Raw genomic sequence first — 14614 nt, 5'->3', positions numbered from 1 at the left:
AAGTCATATATTTTATTCAGAAAATCCATCACAACTTAACCATTGTACTAAATGAAATGCAAGCTTCCTTTCAGCAGGATTTTATTTATGGCTCATATAGATGAGGGCTTTACATGTACTTCAGATGCAAATATACATAAATATATGCAATCCATCACAGCAGTTCTTCAATGCAACATTTTTTTTTAATTTCGCAAGAAAAGGAATTTCTTGCGATAGTGTATAACAAGAAACTTTGTTGCAGATGTCCAGTACATGTACGCAACCTTTTTTGGGTGCTGCTATAAATTATATCAACAGATGTTGGCAATGTAAGTTACCACCATCAGCACTCACTCCTATGCAGCTCTCTCTCTAGTCCCTCAAATATTAAAGACAAAACACAGTTGTGTGAGTCAACATACACCAATAGTAGATATTCTAACAGACTGCTATTGTAATAGCCTAAGCTATTTGGTTATATCCTAACTAAGATATGACCTCTGGTCAGCTTTCAAAGCTTCAGGGCATCTTCCATGCACCCTAACCACATAGGAGTTGAGGAGAGATATATAAAAGCAATGGTTAGGGTGCCAGAAGTTTCAGAGTTTTCCTACCACAAGGAAGACTACAGCCATGAAAAGAAAAAATACTAGGAAAAGGAAACAGATAAATATATATATAACATATGTATCTATATATATGAGAGTAAATTATATATATCTACATCATCTATATTTATATACATCTATGTTAACATCTCCACACCCTGGCAATATAGCAAAAACAAAATCAGGGGAAGGGAGGGATGGGAAAGCGACCATAACAGTGATTTATGAGAACATCTATTACTATTGTAAGCTTAGTTACAGATCTGTGCTATGTTCAGCATTAGAATACTGTAGTAGTAAGCCTAAGCTATCTGCATAGATTACCATCGCTTAGACTTGTATAGGGAGGACAGGAAGGGATTTAAGAATTAAGAAGCCCTTTGGTAATGGTCCCAGCAAAGTTTGTTCTGGACTTAAAAATTAACCCAATTTGTGATGCTTTGCAAAAAAATAAAAAAAATATGAACAGAGGACTAAAGTTGTAGCCTCTAGAATAGTGTCAAAGTCCACAATTCCAAAAAGTCACAGAAGAAGCCACAGCCCAGGTACAGTGAACCTTGATCCTTCCTGGAAGTGACTTAGTATGCTGAGAACAGCAGGAAGAAACAGCATGTGACAACAATCTAGAAACTGTTTGCCTTGACACTGGTTTGTCCTGTCTACTTCCCGTCATATGAAACAAACAGCTAATATGCCTTCCTGAAGAATTCACTTCAGTCCAAGTAGTATTGAGCTGCCAATGGATATCCACAGTGTGTAAGATTCTTTCTCCCTTACTTTTAGGTTTTGGAAAGTATGCATGGAGATTAATATAGACTGGCTCAAGGTAAATTCCGAGATCACATTAGGCATAAAAGAAGGATTTGTTCTCAAAGAGACCTTACTCTTATTGAAAATGATGCAGGGCTGAGTCACTATAATATCTTGAACTTGGACACCCTTCTTCCAGAAGTCAGAGCAATGAATAATACAGTCTTCTATGTTAAGGACCTGAAGTCAGCTGGATGAGATGGTTCAAACAGAAGTACAAGTTTTCAAGCACAAAATTAAGATCCAAAGGAAGAGCCACCTTTTTTCTAGGTGGAAGAATATATAAAACCCCTTTCAAAAACTGCTTGACTTGAAGACAAGAAGATGGGGGATCTAAGGGCAGACCAGAAGAAATGGTCAAAAGATGAATCTTGATAGAAGACTTAGAAAGGCCAGAGGATAACAACTTGCACAAAAATTCTAGAACCAGAGGTATACTGGTCTTGAAAGGGTCCTGGTTCTCATTTTGGAACCAGCTAGAAAATATTTTCCACTGGAAATATACAATTTCCTAATAGCAAGTTTTTTTGCCTCATTTTGTATCAGTTGCATGTCCTCAGGAAAAAAAGGTGCCTGAAAGGTCTAAAAATTCTATCATCCAGTCAAAGCAATTTCCAGTTAGAATGTATCAAACAACCTGTCTTGTGAGAGTAAACCTTGTCTTTGGGAAAGCATGTGATAATTGTTCCTGGCTATTTTCAAAAAAGGGAGAGGCACTGTGGCCTGGGCCAAAAGAGTGACTACCACTATGTTTTGGAAGAGTCCTTCAGGATCTTTAGAACAACCCTGAATATAGGTGGAATGGGTGTAAAGACACAGAGGAACATTCCCACTAACTGGAATGAGAAAAAAACTGTCTTCCAGGCCTGTTTGCAAGGAATCTTGGAGTAGAATTTAATAGTTTGTTTTGAAAGTAGGCAAACAGATATTAAGGTGTTTCCTGCAGTTCAATCAATTCCTTGAAGGCCACAGATGTAATTTCCATACAAGAGGGTCTATCCTGGTCCTGTTCAGCTTGCCTGCAATAATAGTCTGCTCTAGAAGAAACATGAAGAGGCAAAATGAGCTGAATTGCTACCTCCCAGGCTATTACAGCAAATTTGCAAAGGGGATATGATCTGGCACCCCCTTGTTTAAAGACCACACCACTGTGATGTTGTCAAAAATAACCTGCACAGGTCCCAGAGACCAGAAAGTATTAAGGCCTTTAGAGCCAATGCGTCTGAAACTTTTGTCTGTTTTGCTTGTTCCACAGATCATGCACTTTCACCCCAGTGCATACAGCCCCTCAAGCAAAGTCTGAGGCATCTGTTATGGCAGAATGAGATGCAGTCAGACAGGAAAAGCAGAGACCATGACTGAAAAAAAGCTGATTCATTCACCACAATAACTTCCTTCTTTACAAATCTCAGCACTGGGATCTGAAAAGACCAAGGGGGTGATGATGTGCAGACGAAACTGATCCAGGGTACCACTGAATTATTCTCATGTGAAGTCTGCAAATAGAATCATGATAAAAATAGAAGCCATGAAACCCAGAATCCTCAGCAATTTCTTGGCAGATGTCTGGGACTAGTATAAAAGGTCAGACATTTTTCTCTGCACAGTTCTACTTAGTCCTGAGGAAGAAAAGTCCTTCCTAAGGAAGTATCCAGAAGATATCCCAGGAGAAACTATTCTGTGAGATGGTATAAGATAAGATTTCTGTGTGATCAGCTGAAACCCCAGATGGAAAAGTATGACACACTTCAGAGAATTTCAATCAAAAAAGCCTGCAAGTATAAGATAATCATCCAATATGGAAATGTGTGCATTCCTTGAAGTCTGAAGTAAGCAATTCATGGAGCCAGACACTTTGTAAATATCCTTGATGCAGTTAAATAGCTGAAAGAGCAAGACAGAAGGCTGATAATGTAAACCAGACAGAGATAATCTTAAACATCTGCACTCCTTGCCAATATGAATTTGATGGTAAGCATCTTTTAAAGGTAAAGTTCCAGGAAACTGACTGGGGGGGGGGGGGGGGTGAGAGGTACTAAGGCTTGGAGGGACAGCATTTTGCATACTCTGTCTTTGATATAGAGATCGAGAAAAGAAAGTCTAGAACTGGCTTCCAAGTATCCACTTTCTTATGCTCTAGAAAGATCCTTGAATAAAAGCCTTTGCCAAACTGATCTGAGGGCATTAATTCTATGACAGAACAACATGGATCCAAAACTGGAGGAAACAATGTTGTTTCATTTACAGGAGGAGGAGGAATCCACTCTGTTTGCCATATGTACTTTTGTTGGATGATTCTCTGAACCTAGTTATCCAAAGTAATATGACAGCAATGGGAAGATGAAGTCCTTGGCTGATGTATAGATTACAAGGAGGGGAACCCAAAAAGGCAAGTAGTCATTCTGACTTTTTGGACTACCCTTGGTTCTTGGAGGCTTTCCCCCTTTTTAGATCCTCCTTGCTATTGCCTTTTAGCATCTTGTTTGTTAACATCATGCTTCTTAAATTACTTTTTTGTGAAGGGATCCAGGGTTGGAAAGAGAGATTTTCTGAATTTGGAAAAAGAGGGTTGGGATCACTCTTTGAATCCACTTTCCTCTTATATCAAAAAGATTTAAGGACATCAGCAGCAGGAAGGGCCCAAGAGAACATTCTTGCTTTGTGGAGAATTTAAACTCTCCATTTTACCATCTTCTGGTAAGTTTTGAGAAAGTAACAAAGCAAATTTTCTCATAATGGACCCAGTAGAACCAGCCCTGTAGACAGCATCGGTAGAAAAACAGGAGCACTTTAATCAGGGTTTGGTTTCAGGAGGAGCAGAAACAATTAAGGAATTCAAAAATATTTAAGCTCTGAAGGAAATTTAACAGATACATTTCTCATATTCTCAAGGAAGCCAGTAATATTTGAACAAGTGAGCCGGACAGTTTAAAATTCTGAAACTTAAAAGTAGCAGAAGAATTAAACATTTTTTCCAAATCTATCAAATCCTTTTATATCATTGTCAGAAGGAATGGAGGTTAGCATTTACAATTTATTCAGCAGCAGGAGTTTTAGATAAGGACAGAACTGTAGGGGCTGCTTTATGATTAGAAAACACATTTGAGAGTATGAGGTACTTTGTAAAACGTATCATCTTTTTAGAAGCAGGAGGCTGTCAGACAGGTTGCAAATTATCAAGAAATTATCTTTTAAACCTCTTAAAGCAAGGGGGCAACTGCAAGTGGTGGCATATCCAGTTGAAAAAAAATTACAACACTTTTGCTGTGAAATATGAATTTAATTTTGCTCCCACTGTAATACATCTTTTATTTTTGGCTAAGGTCACAGAAAATTATAGCACTTCTGGAGGTAAACCTGAAGAAATGCTTTCTGCAAATACAGACTCTTCACCTTATGGAAAATTTACTGAAAAAAATACACATACCACCTCCAAGTCCATATTCTTTTTACTGGGAATCTGTGTTAGAATGCAAGGGAAATTGTATTCTTTTTCTATTTGTAATTAGTGGAGAGAAATGATTTAAAACATTAAAGGCAGACTTACATACACATACAGATATACACACAAACATGTATAGATCTCTATAAATATATAAATAAATAAATATATAGATCTCTATAAATATATAAATAAATAAATAAATATATATATATATATAAATATATATATACATATATATAATACACACACACGTGTGTGTGTGTGTGTGTGTGTGTGTGTGTGTGTGTGTGTGTGTGTATATATATATATATATATATATATATATATATATATATATATATATATATATCCATCTATACACGTGCTTGAGTCTGTGTGTGTATGTATGGTCTACCTGATAAAATACATATATATATATATATGTGTGTGTGTGTGTGTGTGTGTATATATATATATATATATATATATGTGTGTGTGTGTAGAGATATATATATATATATATATATATGTGTGTGTGTGTGTAGAGACATATATATATATATATATATATATATATATATATATATACACACACACACACACACACACACACACACATATATATATATATATATATATATATATATATATATGTTGTTGTGTCTTTCAGCTTTTCCCAGTTAGGGGTCGCCACAGCAGAACTCCGGTCCGCTAATGATTGGCAGTAGATTTTTACGTGCTGAGTTGCCAGCCCTGATGCACAACCTTCAGCGAAGGTACGCCCAATCATGCATGTCTCCACATAGAAGACGCTTTAGCGGAGAATCGAACAGGATAACGTCTTACTGTGAGGTGACAACGCTACCGCAGCACCACCACCGCAGTTTATATATGTGTAGTGGATATAAAAAGTGTACACACCTCTGCTAAAATGCCAGGTGTTTGTGATATAAAAAAAGAGACCACAATAAATAATTTCAAAACTTTTCCCAATTTTAATGTGACCTATAACCTGTACAATTCAATTGAAAAAAAAAAAAAAACGTACAATAAGCTAATTGCATAAGTGGGCACACCCATAAACTAATACTTTGTTGAAGCACCTTTTGATTTAATTACAACATTCAGTCTTTTTGGGTAGGAGTCTGTCAGAATGGCACATCCTGACTTGGCAATATTTGCCCACTTCCTTGCAAAAGCGTTACAAATCTGTTAGATTTCAAGGGCATCTTGTGCACAGCCCTCTTCAGGTCACCCCACAGATTTTCTATTGGATTTAGGTCTGGGCTCTGGCTGGGCCATTCCAAAACTTTAATTTTCTTATGGTGAAGCCATTCTTTTGTTGATCTGGATATATGCTTGGGGCAACTGTTGTGTTGACATTCCTTTTCAGCTTTCTAGCAGATGCCTGAAGGTTTGGGGCAAAAAGTGGCTGGTATTTTGAACTGTTCAAAATTGCCTCCACCTTGACTAAAGCCCCAGTTCCAGCTGAAGAAAAGCAACCCAAAACCATGATATTGTCACCCTCATGCTCCTCCGTGGGGATGGTGCGCTTTTGATGATGCAAAGAGTTGTTTTTGCCCCAAACGTACCTTTTGGAATTGTGGCCAAAAAGTTCAATCTTGGTCTCATCAGACCATAACACGTTTTCCCACATGCTTTTGGGAGACTTGATGTATTGGTTTGAAAATTTTAGCTAGGCCTGAATGTTTTTCTGGGTAAGAAAAGGCTTCCGTCTTGCAACCCTACCCCATAGGCCAGACATATGGAGAATGTGGGAGATTGTTGTCACATGTAATACACAACCAGTACTTGCCAGAAATTCCTGCAGCTCCTTCAGTGCTGCTGTAGTCTCTTGGCAGTCCTCCCTGACCAGCTTTTGTCTTGTCTTTTCATCAATTTTGGAGGGACGTCCATTTCTTTGCAACGTCACTGTTGTCCCATATTTTCTCCACTTTTTTATGACTGTCTTCACTGTGTTCCATAGTATATCCAGTGCTGTGGAAATTGTTTTTTACCCTTCTCCTGACTGATAGCTTTCAACAATGAGATCCCTTTGATGCTTTGTAAGCTCTCTGCGAACCATGGGTTTTGCTGTAGCAGGCTACTGAGTAAATGTCAGGAAAATCCTACTAGGACAGCTGAACTTCATTTGGGGTTAATCAGAGTCTTTAACTGATGGGCAGGTGTGTACCCAAGAAGACTGAATGATATAATTAAATCAAAAGGTGCATCAACAAAGTATTGGTTTAAGAGTGGGCACACTTATGCAACCAGTTTATTATATGTTTTTTATTTTTTATATTTTTCCCCTAACAGATTTGTTTTTCAACTGAATTGTATAGGTTATAGGTCACATTAAAGGTGGGAAAAGTTTTGAAAGGATTTATTGCAGTCTCATTTTTTATATCACAAAAACACTTTTTATATCCAGTGTGTGTGTGTGTGTGTGTGTGTGTGTGTGTATACGTATATATATATATATATATATATATATATATATATATATATGGGTCTACTTTGAAACATTGCAGCCCATATAATCGAATGGCATTTACACAAGACACAAATCATGAAAACTTAAAAATATTAATGACAAAGTTTTCCTAGGGTAAGTAAACACTTGCCCAATATGCCCTTTCCTGCACTGGAGTGCAATTCCGGAGCTGGTATATAATCGGGGGGAGGGGTGCAGCCCCCCACCTAGGTGGGTTTTACTTCGGTTCAGGTCTTGTGTAAGTTAGGGCAAGTGTTTACTTACCTAAGGAAAGTTTTCATTAGGCAAACTGACACTCAATGATATGGACTGCAATATTTCAAAGTAGATATATATATATATATATATATATATTTTTTTATTTATATGGATCCTATTCAGAAGACAATCTCAAGAGAAAGTCGAACTTCATATGGTTGAGTCCATATGATTAACTTTCCAAAAAGTCAGATGATGGAAAACAACAAAAGTCTATGGGCATGTCCCCCTGCATCCCCCACACCCTCTGCATATTATATATATACCACGTCCGAGATAACACTACAGTGGAGGAAAAGGATAAATTCCCTGTTCCCCACTCAAACGCTTAGATATTTCAGAAAGTCGATCATATGGTCTTGACCATATGAAGTTCGACTATCTGTTGAGTTGATCTGAATAGGACACATTTATATATATATATATATATATATATATATATATATATATATATATAAATACAAATATTATGTATCTATACATATATACACACGCACACACATGCGCGCGCAATGGTAGAAAGTGAAACTGACAGTGTGAATTGGAGGAATGTTAAGGATGGCACAACTGGATGGGAGTTTCACAGTGGAATTTATGGAGCAGGATTTTAACATCTGGAAGACATTAAAAACCACACACAGAACTCTAAACCAACTAATCCACAGTATATAAAATACGAGTCCACCATGAAAATCACTGTAAAGATAGGTGAAACAACAACTAATACAAAACACTGATATTTTATTAAAATTACTCCAGGTTAAGCGCTTTCAAATAATAACTTAGACTTCATCAGAACCCAGTCTGTTCGCCAAACCTTGTTTAAATAGATTAACCCACCAATCACCACACACATCGTCAAGAATAATTAAAAGATCATGAGACTTCAAAATTTCAAAATACAAGTACTTCCTAACATTCATCCAACCAATATGCTATGTAAACAATGTACTACAAAATACATTCATAAAATCAATTACAATGGCACAACTGTTCATTGCCTAAAATGTTAAGATATACACAATCCACACCTATACTATTTTAAAACTACAAATACATATCAAAAAGTTGAACTTTTGTATGTTACTAATACATCATGTCCTAGCTTGCAACACTGTTTTTATTGAAATATATTCATTAATACCAGGAGGTGTGGTGGCATTCAATAAAATCTGCCACCTAACCTCCTTGTCACCCTAGACTGCCTTAATGTTACCACCTCTACTTGATATATTAACTACTTCTAATAAAGCAAATTTAAATGTAGTGCAGCTTTTGTTGTCCCTAATATGCCTGTACAAGGCATTATTTTCATCCTTTCTCCTAATTGCATATAAGTGGTCATAAATTCTGTCTTTTAAATGTCTCCCAGTCTTGTCCCACATAGAAACTGGGACATGAGGTACACAACGCAAAATAAATAACATTTTTCGTTTGACAGTTGCCATAGCTAAAATGTATAACAGTTTTAATAATATTACCTACCTCAGCTGCCACGTCTTCTAATATTGCTCCACACTGATTACAGTGTCCACATTTTCTTGTGCCATTCTTTCATCCCTTTGTAAAGGAACCATTCTTTTCAAACCTCTTTTTTAAATTATTACCTACACTATGTACAAATCTAGGCTCATTTCCAATTATAGAAAACAATCTCTCATCACACTTTAAAATATTCCAGTTGTTTCTAATGATCTTTTTAACCTGTTCAGTGTGACAATTATAAGGTAGTATACAAGCTCTGTTATAATCTAGACCATCTTTATTAGTTCTGGCAGAGTCATCAATCCTATTGTAAGCACCTAATAATGGTTTATACTTAATACCCCACTGACGACTAACATAACCAATAGCGTCATCCACCACATATGCTGGATATCCTCTTTCCCTAAACATAGAACCAATAAACTTCAGCTCTTGCAGCATCTCTCGATGATCCGATGCCCCTTGACTATGTTATTTTTTAACTTGAGGGGATGACAGCTATTGTATTCCAAATAGGAATTACTAAATGTACTCTTCCTATATATCTTGGATTTGAACCCACTATTAGTAGTGGAAATATAAGTATCTAAATATGCTATGCCCTCTGAACTAAACTGATGAGTACATTTTAAATATGTAGTGGATATATTAAGATATTGAACAAAATTTTGTATATCATTAATATCCCCTTCCCATAGCATAAATACATCATCCAAAAAATGGACATAGCACTTGACCTGTTTATAATATTCGCTCTTAAAAATTACTTCATTTCCCCAATCTAATAAAACTAAATTAGCAGATACTGGGGCACTTGCCCCCATAGCTACACCCTTGCTCTGCCTATAAAATTCACCTTCAAAGAATATAAAATTGTAATCCAAAACTAAACTCATAAATTCACTTATTAAAGTCACCCTATCCCATTCTAAATCGGTGTACCTACGTAAGCTGTTAATAAATCTCTCCATCCCGTCCTCACGTGGGTTGCAGGTAAATAGATCTACAACATCTAATGTGACCAGTGTTAAGTTAGGCTGCCATAAGGAGGGGGTTAGCCTACCCAAAAAATCCCACAAATCCTAAACTATATGTTCAACATTCATATATACGTTTCAACCAAGTATCCACCACTTTCCCAAAAGGGAAAGTCTTAGACCTACTGCCAGAAATTATAGGTCTAAAGGGTGGATGGTAAATTGAACTGGAGGAATGTTAAGCATGGCACAACTGGATGGGAGTTTCACAGTGGAATTTATGGAGCAGGATTTTAACATCTGGAAGACATTATAAGATGGACCTTCCAGGGCAGGGCTGCTAGTAAAAAAAAAAATGCATATGGGTACAGACATCCTGCCATCAGACGTTTTAATACTTTGCCTAGAGTATTGCTAAAACTCCAAAACCACAATGAGCAAAATCCAAAAAATGACTTAAGGCGAGTACAAACCAAAAAAGCACAGTTTAATAAACACTCTGGCGCCTCCGCTGAAACACAGCCTTCAATGGAGCACAAACAGAATTAAAACACAACCCATAAAATAATCAACTTAATTAAGCACAGACTAACAACATTACAATATCTAAATTAAATAAGTACTGTCCAATTACACTCGAGATTAAGACTTAAAGGATGTAAAGTACTACATTTTAAAATGAAGATAGCTTCCTTATATAGCAATTTCCATTTAAAAACATAGTCAGAACAAAAGCCCACAGACACTTTCTCAAAACTATTGGCTTTCAGTACTATAGGATCAGAACAATGGAAATGCATAAAATGATCAGCTATTGGACTATCTACATTTTTATGTTTAATACTTCTAACATGCTCTTGAAGCCTAGTCTTAAATTTTCTTTTCGTCTTCCCTATATATACACTAAATCACAAGGACACTTTAAGGCATAGATGACTCCCTTTGTATCACAGTTATAGCTCTCTACAGGTGTAAAAATTACATTATTAATATAATCAAATCTCCTATGTACCCACAAATATTACAATGCCCACAACTATATGTTCCGGGTACACTAAGATAATTACTTAACTCAACAGACGGTAGTGTAAAATAATTATGTATTAATATATCCCAGGAGGTTTCTACCCCTTCTATAAGGCACTTTAAGTGTAGGATTCAAAACACCAACCAAATCTCAAAATTTAAATAAAAACTTCCAATAGTGTTTAACAAGAGACACAAGTGTCACTAAAGACACTATAAGTAATAACAAAAAATATATTCTCCAAATTCTGGGGGATAAATCTATTAGTACAAGTATTAGTTCTTCTATCAACATCTCTTACCAAGTTATCATGCTGAAGGCCTAGAAAAATTTTACAACAGCATTTTCAACCTTATCACATTCATAACCTCTAGCACAAAGCACAGAGATCATGCTATTAACTTCCACATAAAAATCATCAATATTATTACACAATCTACTTAAACGTACACATTCCCCATAAGGAAAAGCATTAAGTGTATGAGGAGTGTGGCAACTCCTACCATCCAAGAACTGTCCACCATCCTCAAATTTCCTATGGACAGTAGTAAGTAGAGAATTATGTTCATTAATACATAAAGTAATATCTAAAAAATGCATTTGTCTGCCATACTGTAATCCATCAAATAAGAAGCCAAACCTATTGGTTTGTAAAGAACTAATAAACTGTTCCACCATATCAAAACCCCCCTTTCAAATAAAAATCAAATCATCTATAAAAAGAAAATATTTAATAACATACCCATTAAAGAAATTACAATACAAACAGTCTAATTCAAATAATCCCATAGTAAGATTGGCATTATTATTATTACTAAAACTTCACCTGAGCTAAACTGGTTCACTGACTAACCCAGCATGCAATATGCTAAGTGGAAAGTGTTTTTGTAGTACAAGTCATAAAGTAATGTTTCACTTATGAGTACTCTGTCTGCTCCTATCTTTCATCTCTGTAATGGTGCACGCAATTCCCAAACAGCTGCAAATATGAAGGTGGATTTGCACTCATCTTCTGAAAGGATTCACAGAGTAAGTTGCTGTGTTTTTATCTGTAATGGACAATAATGTTCCTATTAAAATAATAATCTAGCTAAACTTATGAACTTTGGTGGAAGTCTGCTTTGTGATGACATGACTGGCCTGATTACAAACAGAAATAACTTAAAAGTGGCTCGTCCACAGACCATTTATAGCTATAACCTTGGCAGAGGCACAAATACATTTAAAACACTGCAAAAAGAATGTAAAACATTGCGAGTAAGACAGTGCTATTTGAGCAGACAAATTAGAAAGTACAGGTGGACACTGAGCTGAAGTCACTGACATATAGGAAGTGCAAGGCCAAATCAAATGCTTAGATTTCCTACCACTGTCTCCATTTTAAACTAAAATATATGTGACTTTGATTCATTCAGACAAATTCTCTCTAAATCAGGAAATGAGTTAAAGATAGTGCAACTTCATTGTGCTTCCTACCTACCTATAGGTAAAGCGGTGCTACCAAGGAGTGCCACAGTTGTTACCAGAATTATGGCTGACATACATTGGAACATTTCACTTCCCTACGATGTCGCCTTTATAAATGATAAAGCACATTAACTAAGGAGGTTGTTTCTACTATGCATCTCTCTGTGATAGATATTGGACATATCCAGACCTGTAAATACTTTCTAACAGTAAGGTTACTCAGTGCTTTGTGGATATTAACATTCCTAGGGAAAAGGTGCTCAGATTTTTGCGGCTTCTGCCTGTGCGTTCTGGTATTTCACAGGATTCTCCCTCATCATTCTCAACATGCTAATTAAAGTCAAAAAGATATGAAGTCCATCATGGAAGTCAGTGGGCATAAGGTAAGCACTAGTCCTAGAAACGCAAACACTCTTTGTAGAGTAATCTGTAGTATCTTTAATTTACCTCCTTGCAGGTCTTAATTGCAACCAAATGTGTGTTCACTAACTTGAGAAAATGAAGCATTCAAGTATTTTGTAACAGCACACAGTACATATAGTAGGAGCTATTTGTTGTGAGAAGCTATTTCCATTACCCTTTTTAATCAAACTTGCAGCGAGACTTCCCCTTTAAAAAAAAAATATATATATATATATATATATATATACACACACACACACAAAATAAATACTAGAGGATTTATGGTTATGCCCCATAGCAAAGTTTCCTTGAGGTATATACTTTTTCCATACATTTCTTTATTTAAGGCATATGAGATATTTGAAATGTAAAACCATTAACTTAGGTTTTGGAATAAAAATTCAGTTACTTTTGCATGGTGGGTACCAGATTAATAAATCTGTACACAAATAAAGACTTAACAGTTGAAGCTGTAGCATCATAGGAGGTTACTAGGTTATTGGCCCTAGGGCCTTTACAAGCCTAGGCATGTTTTAACCTTGCTCATAGACCAATAGAAATAGCCTATATTAGCGCACAAATGTATGATCAGCACTGTATGCCCATATCCAAAAGTGACACAGGTGAAACCCCGGGGTGAATTTACAGTTCCCCATCCAACTGTCCAAGTTGCACTAGAAGAAGTTTTTACATCGGGGAATTTTGTTGGTATGACATTGCCTAAAAAAGGCACTATGGGGGAGACAAGTACCTTAGCCAAGATGTGACAGGAGAAGACCATCCCTGGCAAAGCAGAATGGTCTTATGACCATGTTGTCACAGGCTGACAGATGCTGGATCCCCCTGGATTGACACCAGAAGCTAAGCCAATTCTTAAAGTCAATCTTTTTTTTTTTTTTTTGTTGTGAGGCATCATCCTGGGTGAAGGTAGAATGCTGCTTAGTGCTAGGGACATAACTGCCTGGGACACAATCAACAAGCTCAGTCATGTCTCTTCATATAGTCCAGTGAGGTAAGTCTCAAGTCATTCACACCAACATGGACTGTAGCAGAGTCATAACAGTACTTGTTATGAGAATTGAGTGCACGCTTGATTTGGTGGATTCTAGCACCTGACAAGCAGCTGACCATGAGGTGTCTCACAATGGAGTCTCCTGTTACTAAGACATCCGGTTTTGAGGAATTTTGCCTTACAGGCTTGTTGTGTGACACACTGATGTGTGTGTGTGTATGTGAAGTGGATGCTGTCGGGACTGCATTGTGTATGAATGGTTTGTGTTTGGGAGGTTTCTGTTCTTTTGGTATGCTTCTAGCGAATATCTCTGCAAATGTGGGTTTATGTGTTTTGTTGTTGGTTTGTGGAAGATGTGAAGTCTGTGTGCTGACAACCCATTTGGTATCGGATTTGCTATTTTGTGAGTGAGCATGTGCATTGATTCCACCTTTATTGTGTAGATACATCTCTCACATTTTGTATTTGTATGTTATAGAAATAATGGGTTGTCAGTATAAATGACGCAGTTGCTACATTACCTCAGGATACCCACTGTCCATCAGGCTGGCTGGAGAAATGGTGAGAAACCGTCCATCCATTATGTCAGGTTTATCCTGTAGTAAATAGTGGGGAGAGGGCCGGATAGAACTGGTTCTGCTGTGGGACTTGTAGAATGAACTAAA

At 36.6% G+C, this 14614-nt stretch overlaps 1 protein-coding gene across 1 annotated transcript in view; it reads right to left on the bottom strand.

Annotated features, from left to right (window-relative positions):
• LOC122797014 (synaptonemal complex protein 2-like) overlaps positions 1-14614 on the bottom strand; it is a 1143152-nt gene that overhangs the window by 186853 nt on the left and 941685 nt on the right. The window lies entirely within an intron of this gene.

This window comes from Protopterus annectens, chromosome 3.part0, assembly GCF_019279795.1.
Source record: "Protopterus annectens isolate FY-2018-M chromosome 3.part0, PAN1.0, whole genome shotgun sequence".
Lineage (NCBI taxonomy): Eukaryota > Metazoa > Chordata > Ceratodontiformes > Protopteridae > Protopterus > Protopterus annectens.
The sequence above is the reverse complement of the archived record's forward strand: the minus strand, read 5'-3'. Positions and strand labels throughout refer to the sequence as shown.